The sequence below is a fragment of the Podarcis tiliguerta genome (genome assembly GCF_965153285.1).
Source record: "Podarcis tiliguerta genome assembly, chromosome: 7".
NCBI lineage: Eukaryota > Metazoa > Chordata > Lepidosauria > Squamata > Lacertidae > Podarcis > Podarcis tiliguerta.
The window spans coordinates 48,420,930-48,440,344 of NC_139540.1; the positions used below are offsets into that span (position 1 = coordinate 48,420,930).

Sequence of the window (19,415 nt, forward strand, 5' to 3'; positions counted from 1 at the left end):
GTTTTAATGCAAGCACTGACTGAATTATTTGCTAGATCAGCTAAAGGGCACCTGTTTCTCAGTCATGTGCTCTGACACTCTTTTGCCTTTGCTAAGAGAGCAGTTTCATACCAGGCAGAGTGGACTATTTATTTTTTGTTGAAGGATAAGAGAGTGTGAATATAAACACACATAGGGTACAATTCATCCAAAACTAAACTTCCAAAACCCATTGATAGAACAGTGGACGTCCTTACCTTTTGCACTGAAAATAGTATGACAACAGTGCATAATTGTGACTAGATCATTCCATTCTACCCAGTGCTACTTTTCTAGAAAAAGAGGTGCTGGAACTCACCATGAACACCTTCCTCGTTCCTTTAGCATGGCAATGGCACCCATCTGAGAGGTGCCAGCACTGAGTTCTGGCTGAAAAACAATTGACAGTGCGGATGCTATACATGTGAGATGGCAACTGACAGCTTGCAGGCCAGATCCAACCTGAACAACATATGAAGATATTCAGACGTCCTGCTATAGACCAAGCCATATCTGCTAAGAATTTTCATATTATATTTTAAAATAAAAAATATTAGCACAAAATTCTGACCAATGCATTGTACCTTATAGTACTACCTTTTGTGACAGACGATCCACAAATCAAGCACTGGTGACCATGCGTTCCAGTAATTATTTGAAATGCCAAATTTATTTGCAAATGGGATTATCTTTTCAATAGTTTGAAACTCTGCTTTCTCAGTCAATTCTCCTCCTTAGCACTCATTCAAATTTGACTCTAATGTTCTTCATGAGATAGGACAGAGTTTGCAAGGCTATATATGTAATATGACACCTTCCGCTATATCAGAGTTTGAATTTTGATTAGAAAATTCTGTGATTAGTTTCTCAGTACAAGAAAGTTGCTTAAAAATAAAAAATAAAAAATTTGATAGTTGTGTGGAGGGGTTCTTGCAACCCAATAATTGCAAAACATTATTTATCCAATTTATGGTGGAATAGTTTGGAATACTGTATATATTAAGTAGCAGTAAGCAGACCATGTGCCTATTGATCTTTGAAGTAATGGAAGGGGAATGTCAGGAATGACTATCAGTGATAGATGAAAGCTAGGAGAGAATAAGGCAAGCCAGGCTGATGGACAGGAAGCCAACATCTGCTAAAAGGCATAATGGCACCCGACTTCACTTTCAACTTGACTTCCATGGCAGCTCTGGCTCCTGCTTATTTCAGAAATAAAATTAAAGGTATTTCAGTCACTGTACCCATTAAATTTCAATAGATGGTCTTAGTTCAGCCTTAGAAAGTTGCAGTGAGCACATGCAGAGAGAGTCTTGTCTAAACTATTGTTAATAATATTTTTAAACAAAATAAATATAGAAATTTGATCCATTTTATAATGCTCCTTTTATTTAGTGCTGACAGTTATTTGCAGATAAGAAACTGAAAAGGCACTCCTTTGCTCTAAGAGAGACATGGGGAACCTCTCGCCTGCCAGACATTGTTGGACTATAACTACCATCATCCCTGACTCCATGCCATGCTTGCTGGGGCTGATGGGAGTTGAAGTCCAGCAACATCTGGAAGGCCACAGGTTGCCAACCCTTCATCTTACAGGAAGCTGGCATGGGCTGGCATCCCCCAAAATCTATTAATTCTGCTAATAAACAAAAAAAATGACATTAATACTTGCCAAGGCAAAACAGTAAGGCAGTTTGTAGTAACACTGGTATTTAGGGTGTGTGTGGTGGTTTGTTTGTTTTTTAAGATGCTAGTGTCAGTCTCAGTATAGTGCCTGCCACTATACCATCCCTAATGGCTGGGAGCAAGAACGTGTGTTGTGATTTTAGCCAGTTTTTATATGATATATTTTTAAGTTGGCATTTTGTTCTGCTGGTGATGCTGATTATGGTGATGATTTACTTCTTTTCTATGGCTTGTCCTAAGTCGCAGGGACTGTTTGGTATTGAAATGGAAATAAATAAAAGATGAAGTATTCCATATAGGACTAGTCAAGCACTACAGTGCTTCATGTGATTTTGTTACGATTAACTAAGTGCACTGATGTTCATGAAATGCAGTGGCATCGCTACAGGGGACGGGGGGAGGTGCGCCATGTGGGAGGGACAAGAAGTCACCCTGTGGGGGCTCGCGGCAGCACGAGCAGCCATCGCGCCACCGCAGCCACATGTGGAGGATCCTCCGTTCGCGGCTGCAGCCATGAGCAGAAGATCCCAGCGCTGGTGGCAAACCGTTAAGCACAGCGCATGTGCGGCATTGCATGCATGTGCTGTACGTAGTGACGCCGCACATGCGCTGTATAGCGGTTTTCCGCTGGCGCCGCTCCAGAGGCATACGGACGGTGCCGGGATCCTCTGCTCGTGGCTGTAGCGGCGATGGAGGGATCCCAGCACCCTCCATACGGCTCTGGAGCGGTGCCGGCGGAAAACCGCTATACAGCTCATGTGCGGCATCGCTACGTACAGCGCATGTGTCCTACATAGTGACGCCGCACATGCGTCCTATGTAACGACGCCCACCCAGGGTGTCACGACGCCTTCCTTCACCCCTGATGAAATGTTCACCATGGTGACGATTGGATTGCTGACTTTACAAACATTCTTTGGTGAAAAGTTTTTTTTTTAAAATTTTACACATTTGCTTTTTTATCCAGTCATCTTACATTTCCCTATAAAATACTCATTTTAAGGCTGCAGTCCTAATATACACTTATTTCCCTATAAAATATTCAGTTTAAGGCTGCAATCCTATATACACTTACCTGGAATAAGTCTCAATGAACTTCATGGGTTTACCTCTGAGCAGATGCATAAAAGGCTACACTGTTAGTGTAGAATTATAGAAAACCTTTTATTCAGTTTGCTATTGCTAGCTGTACCTAAAGCTATTTAAATTTTTAGAAGAACCTTAGAGTGAAGAGTTAAGAAAACTAAAGAAATACATTTGGCACTGTCAAAAATCCCTGAATTGTCCCTCTAATATCCCTGTGCTCTGCCAAACATTTAATCAAGTTTAATCAAAACTCACTGGTCTAATACAAAAACTTAATATTAGGCATGTCACCTGAGCTATGATCTACACAGGCTCAGGATTAAGAAAAATTGACGCTCCATGCAAAACGACAAGGCAAATGCAGTTCTGTGTGGGCAAAAAGTTTGTGTTAAATCCCAGGGTGAATATATGTGGCAGAGAGAGGAGGTATTGGATTATTGCTGGAATAGTTTTAGGTTTTAGTGAAATAAAATGAGACCCAGCGGCTGCCAGCAACAGTAACCAGGAATCTACAGTATGCTCTGTGGGTTCTTGCTTAGGCCTTGATTTTCATCCAGAACTATAGCATTTGCTGCTTCTGCCAGATGTTCGGGCTTGGGCCAACAATCCCATATAGGCTCACAGGAAAAACAAACCTTTATCCCTATGCATAACTATGAGACTCTGGCACAGTGCTCTATAGAGCTGTAAGTTATCCCATGGCTGCTGAAGGGTACTACAGTTTTTTTAAAAAAATAACCATTTTCCTAAGCTTTTAAACCTGTATTCTTACCCAGTAAACAAAGGAGGAAATTTTGTTTCTTAAAATGTGGTTTTAAATGGGACTGTTAAACTACAGGAAAGCCAGGACTCTGGGTCAGCAGCCTGAAACGCAGTGGATATGCATTCAATACATAACCATGGGTGTAGCCAGGATTTTTGTTAGGGGGGGCAGAACCGACATGATTGGTCAGTTAGTTAAGTATTTCTATTGTTTTACTTGATGGGGGGGGGAGGCAGCTGCCCCTCCCTGCCCTCCCTGGCTACGCCCATGTACATAACCTCTGCAGGCCAAACAATTGTCCCTTGCCTTTTCACATACAATCTGGGGGGAACTGCAGGACCTGTGTTGGCTTTGGAGTCTGAAGTTCCTTTCCAATTTTCCAGTTCAGTCCCTTGGTGCTAAACAGCTGGCTTCCCCATGTTCTTATGAGTGCAGGGGAATACTGGGGAAAGATGGTGTAAATATTATTTTATTATGTTTGTTTAAGAGGGTAGCAGGGTGGGAAGCTGCCCTTCAGTATCAGGGCAGCATACAGGGCAGCATAGAGCAAAAATATCAGCATCAAAATAAAATCACAGTTAAAATGAAACACAAAGGAAAGCAGCAGCTCATAATTCTGCAGGAAAATGTCAGCAGAATAGATTAAGCAATTATATACCAGCTCACGTTAGCTGCTGGAATGCCTGGGCAAATAATCATGTCTTTGCCTGGCACCAGAATGACATCACACTTGGCATCAGGCAAGCCTTCTTGGGCCCAGCATTCCACAAATAAAGAGCTATGTCTGAGAAGCCCCTTTCTCTGGCTGTCATCCCCACTTCAACTATATGGGGCATCCAGAGGAAAGCTTTAAATGACAGACACAGGATGCTTTCAGGCCACTGCTGTTTTCCGATGGGAATCAATCATATTCAAGAGAATTTAGGTTGATTTGGAGCTCTTGTGCAACAAATCCACTCCACACCCATATCCCCAAATCAGACTTTTTGCAGTAAGGAAAGTGACAGAGAAATGCACTGGAAAGTGTGGGATAACAATTGCTTGATGTGGTGTTGTATAGCCTCCCTGCAAACAAATCAGAATGAATGCTCAATAAACAGCTGCTGTCATCTAACAACGCCACAAACTTTGTACAAACAAATCAGGATGAGTATTCAATTCAGGTTGTCTAGAAGTGATCACAGTGTTTGGGCAAGTTTAGGTGATAGAAGTCAGTCCTTTAAGTATTCAGGTGCTAAGTCATTTAAGAATATATGGGTAAGCATCAGCACTTTGAAGTGTGCCTGGAAATCGGCAGTAGCCATTTAAGGACTGGTAAGCAATGGTGGCAATTGGGACGCGGGTGGTGCTGTGGGCTAAACCACAGAGCCTAGGACTTGCCGATCAGAAGGACGGGCGGTTCGAATGCCCGCGACGGGGTGAGCTCCCATTGCTCAGTCCCTTCTCCTGCCAACCTAGCAGTTCGAAAGCACGAAGTGCAAGTAGATAAATAGGTACCACTCCAGCGGGAAGGTAAACAGTGTTTCCGTGTGCTGCTCTGGTTCGCCAGAAGCAGCTTAGTCATGCTGGCCACATGACCCGGAAGCTGTACGCTGTATGCTGGCTCCCTTGGCCAATAAAGTGAGATGAGCGCCGCAACCCCAGAGTTGTCTGCGACTGGACCTAATGGTCAGGTGTCCCTTTACCTTTACCTAAGCAATGGTACATCAGTCCTCTTAGGGATTTTTAAATCAGACATTGCCTATGCTCACTCATACCTATCCTTGCAACATTAAGGGCCAGAAATTTGCCTTTAGAAAATAAGAAAACATATAAAAAGGTAAAGGTAAAGGGACCCCTGACAATTAAGTCCAGTTGTGAATGACTCTGAGGTTGCGGCACACATCTCACTTTAAAGGCCGAGGGAGCTGGCGTTTGTCCACTTCCGCAGACGGTTTTTCCAGGTCATGTGGCCAGCATGACTAAGCCACTTCTGGCAAAACCAGAGCAGCGCATGGAAATGCCGTTTACCTTCCCGCTGGACCAGTACCTATTTATCTACTTGCACTGTGTGCTTTCAAACTGCTAGGTTAGCAGGAGCTGGGACCAAACAATGGGAGCTCACCCCGTCGCGGGGATTCAAAGCGCTGACCTTTCGATCGGCAAGCCCAAGCGGCACAGTGGTTTAACCCACAGCGCCACCCGCATCCATATATATGCACTTTAAATGGAATACCTGCAACCCTTATTGGCTTGAAGACAAAGAAGGAATAACAAAGAAAAACATGGGTTTTATTGTTCAACATCTGGAAGTGTGTGAGCCCCGCAGCCCCTTGAGTGTTTACAGAGTGATGATGAACAAATTTACATCTACCGGAATCAAGGGATATTGCAGCAGGATATCACGACTAGAGGAAATTTGCACTCCAACTGATCTCTAGGGCATTCTTTAAAAATATTTCACTTCTAGCAAGTATCACTAGAAAACAGTCGTCACTCCCATTCCCTTGCGTTGAACATGCTTGTTACACTTTTTTTCTCTGCCTATACAAAGACCACAGAAGAAAGCAGTTGGCTACATGAAGCTTGACAGAGCACCACAAGGAGAGCATATAAATCTTCTTACGTTGGCTGTGTGCCCTTGGAATTAAAGGGAAATTGTGTTTTGAATGTTTTTTCTCCCAAACACACTAGATTAACAAAGTATATTGTGCCTTCACAGCTTAATATATGCTGGAAAGTTTGGCAGTTGTTGGCATCTGAGGCAAGGCCTTGTGTTCCTAATCCTTCCTTCTTCTTAAAGTAGAAACCAGACATTATAAGGGCTTGTGCAAAAGTCTTGGGGAACTTTGTGAACACCTCTCAGGTGGTACCTCTCAGGTAGGCGCCATTGCCATTATAAGAGAACAATGGAGGCCTTCATGGTGAGTTCTGGCACCTCTTTTTCTAGAAAAATAGCACTGCGCAGCAGGGATGCCAACTTGAAAAAAATAGGGGGTAAGCCCCACCCATATAATCACATGACATGATGCATGCACACCATTTGAATGGCAATGCCCATCAACTTTGGGAGGGCAAGGTCCCCTCAAATATTTCATGGGAGGGCAAAGCCCCCTTGGCCCCTAGGATATTGCTCCTATGACCCACAGAAAAATATCCCTGTCTCAGGTAAGTTATTGCGCAGGGTAGGCAAAACAACATGACCGCATTTATTTTTAATATTTATCAGCTCACTTTTTAAAATTTATATTTAATTGCATTGCAGGGGTTGTTTATATGAAAACAACAATAACAACAAAGAAACGAACTAAAATAAAACCAGAATAGTGGTGGGAAGGAAAGGAGGAGAGCATTCATAGGTTTTGCTTATTCTCCATTTACAGGGGTAAATCATAAATTACCTTCACATTCAACTGAGGGAAGAGTTCAGCTTGGTAAGTACAGTATCTAATTTATGTAACTTTTCAGCTCACATTTAAAAAGTTTAACAATGAGTTTTACCATCTTGTTTTTCACTAGAGAACTATCAGGTCAAAATAGATTCTCCCTTCATCAAGCATTGTTTTATCCTCCTTCAAAGATGGCATACTTACTGGGTTTTTTGGTTGCAGTATTAATCATGCTATTTGCTATAGTCCTCACGTATCATGTGTAGGTTACTCTCCATTTACTGCTAGTATGGTCTTGTATACTAGAGATAGGCTACTTTCCACTTACTGCTGGTATTGTAGCCATTGCTACAGTAAGTTTGTAGACCCTCCCTGACAACAACAACAACAAAAAATGTAGCTACATCACCACATCATGGTACAACAAAAAATGTCTATGATCTCCTAACATACTCTCATGTAGCATTTTTAATTTGTCTTGGCTTTCAGTTTTGTCTATCAGGCACAGTTTTTAAATATATTGCATATACAGTGGTACCTTGGTTTACAAACTTAATCCATTCCGGAAGTCCGTTCTTAAACCAAAACGTTCTTAAACCAAGAAAGTAATGCAAAATGGATTAATCCGTTCCAGACTTTTAAAAACAGCCCCTAAATCAGAAATTTAATATTAATTTTATTATCTAACAAGACCATTGATCCATAAAATGAAAGCAATAATCAATGTACTATACTATAAAATAAATAAATCAGTATTGTAGATGATAAAAAAAAAAAAAAATCTTCCCTGCACTGATGATAGTCATTTTTGGGATGGGGGGCTTTTATCCATTTCCGCAGTCACTCAGTCAATCAATCAGTAGCTGAACTGGGATCCACACAGATCCGCACCCCGCACCCCCTCCCGCTGCGGGAAATGCTTCCTAGAGCGCGCACCTCCCGTAGCGGCATGGGGGGGGGTGTGCCCACCAACCAGATGGCTGGCGGGCATGCAGCTTCCCTCCCAAGCCTCTCCTCCCTCAGCTGCATGGAGGAGAGTTGTGAGCCCACCCACTATATGGCTGGTGGGCGCGCAGCTTTCCTTCCTCACGGCTGCAGGAAACGCCATGACGACCCCCTTCTCTGCTGCCAGACAATGGAAGTGCGGGACTCAAAACAGAAGTGCACCCCCAAACAGAGTAAGGTAAAGGTAAAGGTACCCCTGCCCGTACGGGCCAGTCTTGACAGACTCTAGGGTTGTGCGCTCATCTCACTCTATAGGCGCTGTCCGCAGACACTTCCGGGTCACGTGGCCAGCGTGACAAGCTGCATCTAGCGAGCCAGCGCAGCACACGGAACGCCGTTTACCTTCCCGCTAGTAAGCGGTCCCTATTTATCTACTTGCACCCGGGGGTGCTTTCAAACTGCTAGGTTGGCAGGCGCTGGGACTGAGCAACGGGAGTGCACCCCGCTGCGGGGCTTCGAACCGCCGACCTGACGATCGGCAAGTCCTGGCACTGAGGCTTTTACCCACAGGGCCACCCGCGTCCCTCCCGAACAGAGTATGTTCGTATTAAAAAATACCTAACCTGGAACACTCATTTCTGGGTTTGAAGTGTTCCTAATCCAAAAAGTTCATTAACTAGGCTGTTCATAACCCAAGGTACCACCGTATATACCCTTTTAAGAAAAGGGAAGGAAAATCAACAATGACATAATCTTGCCTATTACTGTGATATTTTGTAGAAAATATTTGTGTATGCATGTCATATTCAGTAGATAAAATCACTTCTCTTGCAAAAGGCAATGTTCCTCATATTTCGGGAAACCAGTTTTTTTTATAGGATTGCTCTACACATTAAAAAATCAATCTTGGATGCACCGTTTTGAAAACATAGAATCAGCATTTTACAGTAAACTCCATCCTCATCATGCTTGTAAGCTGCAGAATGTGTCCAGCCCCTTAGGTTTCTTGTACATTGCTTTCCCTTCTCAAAATTATTCTGACACTGACATTCTGTTTTATAGTTTACTGAATGCTCATCATGTCATTTCAGAAAGGTTCCAAATATACCCCCATTGCTCATCTCTTCATGCTCAGTGCTGTACATGTACAAGATTTTACATTGTCCAATATTTCCTGGTCTCATCTTTTTCCCAAGTCAGGTTGTGGTACTATTGTCAGTCTTCCCTGTCCCAGCAGATGTATGCTGATGCCATGAAACCAATAAAGTGTATAAAACTGAATTTGATTTTTTTTAGTTAAAAAATTGTTCTTAACGCCATTAATCAAGACCAACTCAATTTAACGTTTACACATCTGTTCATTTTTCATTAAACAGAATAGTAATGCCTACATTTAAATTTGAATAGGTAGTGCTTGTATTAAATTCCATGCCACACATTCATCTTGAAACAATAGATAATGCAGAATACTGTAGCATTGCAATGTTGATTCAGAGAAATGAATTAAAAAAGTAAACACTGCAATATGCAGACCCATCATTTTTCAAACTGAGCAGTGTTTTATGTCTCATTGATTATCAATCGCAGAAGACAGATATTTCATTTAAATCAATTATAACTGCCTCAAAACTGTATTGTGGATTAGATTTGCAAAGAGAAACAATAAAATTGTGCGCTGAACTTTCAAGAAAAAATGCTCATACTCAGTACAATTGCTGCTGCGTTTCACAAGTTCAGACATTGCCCTAGCCATCTTACCTTATCTATGGCATCACACTCACGCTTTGGCATAGGTAAGCATTCTTATACCAGCAATAATATAGCCTGATGTAGTACAATACTGTTGTGTATGCATGTATGGCTAAGAAGAGAGGCAGAAGCAGGTGCTGATCATTGAGGATAACTTAAATAACTACTAAAGAGCCAGATGGGTTGAAACAAGCATTATGGATCTGAGATAAGATGATAATGAATATCAGTGGTTGCGGAACTGAAGTGTATCCTTGTAAGATGAGCCACCCTAGGTCCTTCATACACGACACCAGTTTAATTGCCCATTCACAGTCCCTGTCCATGTTTATAGTCAGCTGTGTCCACTGACTATAGACTCAGTTTGCCCTAGTCTCATAGACATTTTATGGGTTATACTAGCCACCATAGTCAAACATACAGAGATATTACCTACAAAATACACTGTTCAATAGCTACTGATGTAGGCTTATGTTAGTATAAGCATGTCTGCAACTTGAAAAGGCAATGTCTCTCTTTGGGATGCAGAACCTCTTCCCTTGGGATGATGGAACACCAGGAGAGGGAGCTGCAACAATTTGACGTGTCATATACTGATAACAGATCAATAAACAATCATGGCTCAAGGCTTCCCATAACAGGAGGTGGAACAAGGGAAGGATAGATCTCTGTCTAAAGCAACACAGCTGGATAAGAGCTGAGGCAGTACAATATGTTTAGGATCAAGCTGGAATATCCAGTGAGATATGATTTGGAGCATGTAACTGTAATCTTAGAAAAGGAGAGGGATGTCATAAATGTATGAGAAACGCCATGCTAAAACTCAAATCCAGCAATGAAATCAATTTCAACATACCATAGCACCTCCTTGGAGCAAGTTAAGTAGGAAACCATGCGTGCAAACATAAAGGATTCACCATATGGATCTCATTGCAAGATCTGTATAACCAGACATTTCCATTACATGTGTTTGTTAATTTTATCCATACTAATTTCTTTCATATACGTAGATGCCTGTGCCTTTACAAATCCCAACTTGTTCCTTTTATCATTATACATATATGTTAACTTAAGCTTAAGCAGCATTGTTAGTGTCAAGTCACTCCATTATGAATCCATTACTTCTGTGCTACACCCAAAGAAGTGTTTAAATCTTAGAAGAATCCCTGAAATATAGTCTCTTTGACTGTGCTTTGGCTACAATCCTAGGCACATGTACCTGGGAACACGCCCCATTGAACTCAGTGGGACTTACCTTTGAACAGATATGTATAGGATCACACTGCAATCTATAGTTTTATATTTACTTACCTAGGAGCAGATCCCATTGAACCTAACAGGACCTAGAATCATTGTAAAGTTGGAAGGGACCATGAGGGTCATCTAGTTCAACCCCCTGCAATGCAAGAATCTTTTGCCCAATGTGGGGCTTGAACCCACAACCCTGAAATTAAGAGTCTCATGTTCTACCAACTGAGATTTGCTTCTGAGTAGACATATATAGTGCTGTCCTGTAAGGCTCTAATACTAAACACACTTTCCTGCAAATGGGTTTCATTGAATTCAGTGGGACTGTTTATTTTATTTTTATGCTGCCTTCAGGGAAGTAACTGTGATTAAGTCTGTGTATTGCGTAAAACTCAATCTTTTTGCATGAAGTTCCTCTCTTCGGAAAGCATGGGAAAATGCAAATCTTTTAATGGAATAAGGATACAGAATTAAACAAAGTAAAGACCCAGAGTTAATTTTAAAAGATATTTATTTATCAAACCATTTATCAAATGGGCCATCTCATTCAAAAGACCTATGGCCTGATCTGGGGAAGTCTGAGAACTAGACATCTTCTGCTCTTCCCCTTGTCTTTTCCATGCACAGTCTTGACCATTTTGCATGCATTACAAAATGTGTGTCACTGCACATGGAAAACTGAGGCAAAGAGGAAATGACTGGCCATACTAGAGAAGGAATTCATACATATGACTCATTGGACCATGCTGCCATATGACAAGCAGATGTCCTGACATCACCCTCAATCTATATCACAACCTTGGTTTTCCATCTCTCTCACACACCCCTCTTCTGCAGTTTTTCTGGTTCCACTACAAATGGGTGGAAATTGCTGGGAAATAGGATTTTGGCTAAACATGAAGAGGAACTTCAAGCAGTTTGACTGTGGAACTAACTGCTTCAGGAAGTAGCGGCATTTAAGTAGAGGTTTGTCAGGGCTGCTGCAGTTGCATCTCACATTGCAAATCCTGCACTGTGCTGATGGTTGGCTAGATTACCCGAAAAGAACCGTCCATTTCTTTGATTTTATCTCCTTTGTGCTAAACTCAGGCTTATAGCAAGCCAATAAAAATCTCTTTAAATGTGGATAAGTAGCAGCATGCCAAAAGTTGAATGCCATGTGTGGTAGCATATTAGGACAAGCCAAAGAGAGCTTGTACAAGTCTATTTCTATTTCTACGCAGATATGATAATGAGGAATTGCACCCTGACGTTTTGATCCTGTTCCTGCTGAAACTTCCATCTATTCATTGCTTGTAAATGCCCCCTCCAAAAAATATATTTTTAAATTAGAAATTTAATTAATGCAGCAGACTAAGACTATCTACTAATATATGTTCATGCTGAATTGGTTCCATTCCCACCTTTTTATGGTTGATTAATTCCTAATGGCTGTACTACCCCTATTTAAATGTACAGAACTTGTTTCTGACTAAACATAAACAGAGTGTTGCTATGAAGCTACATGCATCCACTCAAATTTCTTCTATAAAACTATTAAATGTACAAGTACCCTTGTCTTCCTATGCCTCTCAACACCATGGAAATGTGCTAGCCATATTTGGCTATGCTGCTCACATGTAAAGGCTGCACTTGACCTAAGAAAGCTGGAACTAAGCCAAGTTCTGCTCTTGCGTCCCTATGCCTGTCACTGTCCATGATTTGGTGGGCATCTGGAGTCTCCTATACCTGCTTTATTTAGAACCTTGCAAAACTGGGGTTCTAGATAACACAGGAAGCCCTCAGGAATAGAGGAGACTCCTCGGTTCAAACTTTACCGTACAACTAGTAAAGAGCAACTGGCATAGTTATTGTCTGTATAATACACATTAAGCATCATTTTTTCTCTTGGGTGTGTTCCAGTACTTGAGTCCAATTTCTCATTCTGCATTTAGCATAGTATGTCAGCACCCTCTAGTGATGCTTTGGAACAATACCTGTTGAGGCATAGAAGTAGTCATTTCAGGAATGACAAAGAGAAAGGTATGCATACCATGCTACAACTAAAATAGCTTTGAGGAATCAGCCATGAAAAGGTGGGAATGGAACCAATTCAGCATGAACATATCTTAGTCTGCTGCATTATTTTTTTAATACTAATATGCATTAGGTAAAGGTAAAGGGACCCCTGACCATTAGGTCCAGTTGTGACCGACTCGGGGGTTGCGGTGCTCATCTCGCTTTATTGGCCGAGGGAGCCGGCGTACAGCTTCCGGGTCATGTGGCCAGCATGACTAAGCCGCTTCTGGCGAACCAGAGCAGCACACGAAAACGCCGTTTACCTTCCCACTGGAGCGGTACCTATTTATCTACTTGCACTTTGACGTGCTTTTGAACTGCTAGGTGGGCAGGAGCAGGGACCGAGGAATGGGAGCTCACCCCGTCGCGGGGATTCGAACCACCGACCTTCTGATCGGCAAGTCCTAGGCTCTGTGGTTTAACCCACAGCGCCACCCACGTCCCACCCATGCATTACCCATGTTCAGTTTTTAAGACCACTAGCTGTGTCATTATTACTCATTTGTTTTATGCAGTTCAAACTTTAAACTGTTCAGTCCGATTCAATCCCTGGCATCTCCAGGTTCTAGGATCTCTTACAATAGGACTGGGAAAGAACCCGGGACCCTAAATCATAGAACTCTAGAGTTCGAAGGTACTCAAAGCACCTTCAAGACCCAACTGCTGCACTGCAGAAACCACAAGTGCTCACTGATATCCAGAATAGACCATAGTATGCTCAGGTGTCTTCTCTTGAAGCTGTGCTTCTATTGAAAAGGCATTACATGTTCCTAGCACTTGATGTGCTGTATTTTATATAGCATCTTGACTGCTATTTCAATGCTACTAGGATTTCTATGTGGAATGCAATAGCCTAATGGATATATGCCTGTAATATGAATGGTGCCAAATGATACAAACTGCCTTCTCCCAAACGCCAGCTATAAAGGAGCACTCATATAGCCTTTACAAGCCGCCATTCTCCTGCCCTGACAATGTTGCTGCACCATTGCAATTATCTCTTATGAACCATTTTATGAAGCTTCAATTCCCCACCCCCTTAAAGGCTATGGGTCCCGCTCATATGAAACACGCATTTATGTTGTGTTCAGTATTCCGGGATCCAACAAGAGGAAATTGGGTCTAGTCTATAATGGTAAATAATAAGTAAATATTGACTCTTTGTTTAAAAAGAGGACAGTGAGTATGGTTACCCTCTCATCTGCTATCCACTGTCTGGGGTGTTGGAGACCATTGCATAAGGTTAAAATTTAACTGAGAGTATGCTTTCCCTGACTGGCTAAATAAGCCCTTGGTGTTTAGATAAAACATTTTAAATCATATGTTCATATACCTGGGATACATGCTGTTTGCTTCAGGTGATCTTCATTTCAAATGACGTACCTCTTTGCTAATTCTTAAGTTGTTTTTGTTCCACAATGGCAGAATGCACCAGCAAAATATCTATGTTCAGCACTAGTGCTGTTGCTTATGGAACTAAATAGAATTGCTCTGACCTTGAGCTTTGTGATTACTAACAACATTCAAAATCAATAGGAGAGTGGGTAGCCGGATATTATAGCTTAGAGGAGCCAATCAATAAATCTTAAGTGAAGTCTTCATTTATCTGCTCTAAGAAACATGTTTTTGTCTAATACCAAAGTGATAAGAATACAAACATATAATGACTCCTTAGTTAAAAAATATACAGATGCATTACGCTAAAAAAAACCACCAAGATAATATTTGTAACAGTCCCAAGCAGAACTTGGCTTCCAAATAATACAACAAAATATTACATCAATAGAATAATCTTATCCTTGGTGGACACTTTGGAGTATGGTAGAATAGCTCCTATATCCCCTTGTGCTTATAGCCACAGGGTTACCCCAGCAAAAAAAATATATACAAGGTTAGATGTCATTGCCCTGACAGGACTCCAGGCGTACCAGCAGGGGAACAGGACAGTGCTGGATGCATTGGAGAGAAATGGACTTTAAATTGAGACTAGACCCCAGTCCTGATGGTGTAGTGTTTTGTAATGTTAGTAAGCTCTAACATTTCCAAATAACTTCCCCTATGGTGTCCGTTCCCTCAACACAACCACAGTGGAGAGCAGGATTCTTGTTAATTCTGTCAATTGTGGCACAACATCTATGGGCTACATGAGGGTCAGGCTTAGTGGCAGATGGAACTGTTAGGCCATAAGACAGAGAGACCAACATTAGGTGGAGCCACAGCCAATGACAGGCAGAGCCTACTAAGCTACCTCATTCTTTTTCTCAATTCAGATTGAAGCGGCTTGAGGGAAATGCATAAAAACGCAGTATGAAACAAGATGATAGGTTCATGATAGATATGGATTGTGGCTAATAGCATGGGTAAACCACATCCCAAACCTGCTTAGTTCTGCAAAGGCCAAACAGAGACTAAGTAGGAGGAAGCTGACAGACAGTGCCTCTACCCGCTAGACCAAGAAAGGCATGCCAGATGCGCGTGTATGGGAAGAGGTTGTTCAGCCAACAGATGGGTCAGTAGACTCCTCACCTTCCTCCACTCCTCTGTTTCCTAGAGCCAGGAGGCACTTGAAGCAAGAAGAATAGCAATGTGAAGGCGAAGTCTCAGGTTACGGGCACACAATGCATATGGGGAGGGTATATAAACCAGCTGGAGGTCAGGGTCTCCCTGTTGCAACTGCTCTATAGTCATACCTCGGGTTAAATATGCTTCAGGTTGAGCATTTTCAGGTTACGCTCCACGGCGACCCGGAAATAATGGAACACATTACTTCCGGGATTCATCGCTTGCGCATGCGCAGACGCTCAAAATGACGTCACGTGCATGCGCAGAAGTGGCGAAACGCAACACGCGCACATACGTTTTATGCTCTACTCAGGATGCGAACGGGGCTCCGGAACGGATCCCGTTCGCATCCAGAGGTACCATTGTACAGGGCCTAGACCTGTTGACAACTACCTAGAGGCTAGAAGCATGGATGTTTGTATATGGAGCACTGTGGAAGCTGCTGTAAGTGGGGGTTTTTTGTTGATAAAGAGTTAACTATAAAAAATGTGTCTTCCTTGGATCGGGAGGGCCAGGACAATAAAGCCAGTAACTGTAAGTGATTCTTCCAATCTAATTCACCCAAGCTGCAAGGTCTGCAAATACTAATGACATAAAACATATCTTCTTGTAACAATCCTCAGAACATTAGCAGAGGAGGAAGAAACTCGGATCTTTGCAATAGGAAAAAGGCAGTGTGTTCTCCTGTCTTGTTCCTATATTGAACTAAGAGCCTTGCATTATGTTCAAAGGATGGGTAAAATCTATAACACGTGGGTCCTGAAGCAAAATTTTGCAGTGTGGAGTGTTTTCTGTTGAGGATTCTAGCCACTATACCCCATTCCTCTATTTAGGGGTTCTTTTCCCTCTTAGGGGTTTTTCCTCCTAAATATCTTTTTACTTCTGCAAACCTCAGGATTCCCCCAAGACTGCTGATACCTTGATCTTGCACATGAGTTGTTCTTTTTTGGCAACATAAACAATGACACCTCCCCATGAAGATCGGAACTAGAGCAAATAACCATTTCATACCTTGGGGCTCTTGCCTAGTCCTCAGCAAGTAAGATGTAAGGATGGGTGCAAAAGGCACTAGCCAACTGGGCATAGGTTAATCAATATATTGTGTCTTTTAAAAGATTGTACAGTGGTACCTCAGGTTAAATACTTAATTCGTTCTGGAGGTCCATACTTAACCTGAAACTGTTCTTAACCTGAATCACCACTTTAGCTAATGGGCCTCCCACTGCTGCCGCGCCGCCAGAGCACGATTTCTGTTCTCATCCTGAAGCAAAGTTCTTAACCTGAAGCACTATTTCTGGGTTAGCGGAGTCTGTAACCTGAAGCGTATGTAACCTGAAGCGTATGTAACATGAGGTACCACTGTACGGCCTTCAGAATGCCAGTGCCATTATATGAATTTTACTCAGACTCCTCCGTTCAGCAAGGGAGAGGTGTGTGCAAAAGAAATCTCTACATGCAGATTCCCCTTTCTCGAGGGGAGCGTTTGCAATGAAGTGCTGTGCACATAAGCTCTCTTACCTGGATACCCACATTGAATAACTGAGGACTGCCTCCTTCAAAATTAGTTTGGGGTACTGTTAGATACAATTATGACCCTGGGCCCAGGTGTCTCCTGGTAAACCAACTGCAACTGCTCCTGGGCAGACATAGCCTAGCCATAGTGACCATTTTATTGTAATCTTCAGATTAGGCTATTGTAATATGTTGCATATAGGGCTGCTGTTTTGTTTTGTTTCATTTTTTAAAAACCTGATACTAAAATGTCTCTCTCTTTACAAGTGCATTTGGCCTTAATAGAGCTTCTTAAAATATGGAACCTGAGATCAGTGGCGGAGCTTCATGCTCTGGCACCAGGGGCATAGAGAAGGCGGGGGCGGGGCTGGCATGCGTCCCGGGGGCGTGGTGCGCTGCCCACAGGGGCGTGATGTGCATCCTGGGGGCATGGTGCGCCACCTGTGGGGGGTGTGGCGCCCAGCATGGGCAGGGGGGCAGCCGCGATGGCACCCTACCAGGATCGCACTGCCGGAGGCGGTGCGCTCCCCCTGCACTCCTCTCTCTCCGCCAGTGCCTGAGATTTGACTCTGTGTGTTAAAATAAATATAAATACATTGTTCACCACTATTTGTATTCTATATACATATTCCAAAAGTCATTTGCAACACAAGGAACCTTGATCAGCACAACCTGCACTCAGGTCCCACATGTGGGCATCTGTTGACCCACTGTTAGGACAAGATGCTGGACTGGATCAGTCTATGGTCTGCTCTAAAATTCTCCTTATGTTGTTATGTTATGCTTAACCTATGTGCTTGGAATATTCAAAATGCATACCATGTGGAACTATCTCCGCATATATGGGCAGGGGGAGGACTGCAGTCTGATTTCACTGGAATCAAAGCATTAACTGTCCTTTTTTAATTCCTTCTATTTCATTGGGACTCAGATGTGCCTAACTTGTTGTATTATATGTTAGGATCTTTCCGTTCCACCTTAAAAGGGAGCAGGCTTTGTGAGTCACAGTGTCTGCGTACTTCCGGCACACAGGAAGTTTCTCTTTTGTACATAGCTTTCGTTCTCTCTCTGTGTCTGGACATCGAAGCAGGCAGTCATGTTTTTTCTTTGTTCTGACCAACGCTGAATAAAGTTGTAAATAATGCTCTCCTGAGTGCATCTTTCGTTGTACGAACTCTGCTGAAACAGCGTGCACCAGTCCCTGGAATGTGGCAAGCTATTTCTGAGGCTTGTGTCGCTAATTGACTGATACTGCGTTTCTACAGGAGGTTGATGGATCGTCTGGAGATGGCGTGGGGGCATGATGGCCTTTGTCTCCCTGGCAGTATCCCAACATTATATTCAGAGTGGGAGTATATGCAGTTCAATTTCTGTTCTTTAAAATACTAAAAAAAAAAACCCCACCCTTTAAAAATTGCTACACAAATCTGCAGTTCCTGGAGTCTCCTTTTTCTTTTCTAAATTATTTGGCAGAAGTGCAAGACTTTTGGATTATGAAGAGAAAAAAAATGTTAACTTGATTCCTCACAGTCTGCTGTTATTGCAGCTATTACTGATAGTCAACTGAAAACCATTAGAACTTCCCCCCTGTTCAAATTTCTGCTCAAAGCTTCGACATATAAGAGTTGGTCATATCCGACACTGAATGGTGCTACTCTATTTTCCAGACAGTTGTAGTCTGGTATACTTTGTAAAAATGGATGTGTTCTATTTCTAACTTGGCCTGAGGTCACTGTTGTGGACTTTTTTTTACAGCCTAATGAAAGTTATTTCACTTTAGGTTCATCTCTGTGCTACCTATGAATACAATGAATTTATCATAAAAGTCTCCAAAGCAGCCTTCATAGCATGCCATGTGGATAATGTGTTATTTACATTTTTCACCAAGGGAATATTTTGCTTATCATCCCTTTCTCAGTGATATGATAGGTGGAGATATTCATATTTTAAGGCCACATATGTTAGGGGTTAACAGAAGTTAGTTGCTTGAAACTATGAATGACTACAGTTTATAGTCAACAGAGTATATAAAAGCTGGGGGAGAAGCAATTGCGGTTGGCAAAATGGCCCAGGAGACAGTTCTGGTCCCATGTGCCTTCCATTGCCCCCTGAAACTGGCAACTTCCTAAGGCTGCATTTCAATTTAAAATAAGTCATGGAAATCAAGTCTCATGTGACTGTAGTCTGGTGTTTGGCTTCAATGACAAAAGCAGTGAGATACTCATCATCCTTTGGAGCACTGAGCACAAACTACTTATGTCTCACCATTTGTAAATGTTTTTTAAAACCCCTTGATTTTACTTAGAAAATGCCATTTTAAATTATTTTAAATTACAGTAACAAGCATTAGAATTTTCTCTGCTAATTATGATATCTTAAAGTTTTAGAACTGCAACCCAGAATGCAATATTCTAACTTGC

The 19,415-nt window shown here is 42.2% G+C and overlaps 1 protein-coding gene across 1 annotated transcript in view; it reads left to right on the forward strand.

Annotated features, from left to right (window-relative positions):
* Nucleotides 1–6,933: 6,933 nt before the first annotated feature.
* GNAL (G protein subunit alpha L) overlaps nucleotides 6,934–19,415 on the forward strand; it is a 140,489-nt gene continuing 128,007 nt past the window's right edge. The window contains exon 1 of the mRNA XM_083450164.1: nucleotides 6,934–6,966. The gene's annotated coding sequence lies outside the window, so the exon portion shown is untranslated. The remainder of the gene's footprint in view (nucleotides 6,967–19,415) is intronic.